We start from the raw sequence: 1,166 nt of genomic DNA, 5'->3' as shown, positions 1-1,166 counted from the left end.
ATTTCTTAGGCTGCCACAATTGACAAAAGCCAGCTATGTTGAAATGTCAACAGCAAACCTCATCAGTAGGCTGCGATGTTGTGCAATCAAGAAAGCACCATAGCTCCATATAAACAAATGTATAGAATGTGCAGGGGGCAGGGCTCAGGACCCAGGATCTCAGGGCTCAGGGGGACAATGGGCATCAGCTTGCAGTGGGAACACGTGAAGTGATTCTGGGGAGGGGGGAGGGAGGTGTTCTTTTCTTCAACCTCTAGATTGCAGGAAATTAGCACTGTCCACATTTCTTAAAGGGAGTCTCAGGGAGAGCAGCTGAGCTGCTGACTGACAGCTGCCTTGTAGAGAAGGCTGTCTTGCCCCATGATCTTTGGGGTGTATCCCACTACCATGCTTTTGGTGTGGTCAGAAGAGAAAAGACAACTATGTAGGTGTGTGTGTGTGTGTGTGTGTGTGTGTGTGTGTGTGTACGTCTCTGGTGGTAGAGCATAGAACCACCCCTCCCACCCCAAACATATTGTTCTGGGGGCTTATCCCCTCAGTGAAAGCTTGGGGGCCATGCACCCAGGGTTATACTCCATCCCTATCTTACAGCCGACCAACCCTGTTCCCCCTCCTCCTCTCCTTCCTCTCCTTCTTCCCCCTCCTCCTCCTCCTCCTCCTTTCCGTCCTCCTCCTCCTTTCTTCTTCTCCTCCCTCTCCCTCTCCCCCTCCTCCTCTTCCTTCTCTCATTCTCCTTCTCCTTCTCGTTCTTGTTCTCCTCCTCCTCCTCTTCTCCCTCCTCCTCCTCCTCCTCCTCCTCTTCCTCCTCCTCTTCCTCCTCCTCCTTTTCCTGAACGATTTTCTTATTCTCTTGAGTTCCATGTAGAAGGCTGTGTGGATGGGATGGCTTTCACATGTGAGCCAGTCAATTCTGCAGTGGGTGAGGTCACATTTCCTGTATCCTCTGGGGAGATTTGCTGTGGTCCTAGGCCATTTTGATGTGTCACTGGCCTCTAGTGGACTGACAGGCTGAACACACCAAGGATCTCCAAGTGAACAGAGACTCAGAGGCAGGAAAACCTCCCCGCCCTGGGGTCACTAGGCTGCATCATCTCCAGTCTTACTCCCCGCCCCAGGGTCACTAGGCTGCATCATCTCCAGTCTTACTCCCCGCCCCAGGGTCACTA

The sequence above is a fragment of the Mus pahari genome, chromosome 1 (genome assembly GCF_900095145.1).
Source record: "Mus pahari chromosome 1, PAHARI_EIJ_v1.1, whole genome shotgun sequence".
NCBI lineage: Eukaryota > Metazoa > Chordata > Mammalia > Rodentia > Muridae > Mus > Mus pahari.
This window is presented reverse-complemented; position numbering follows the sequence as displayed.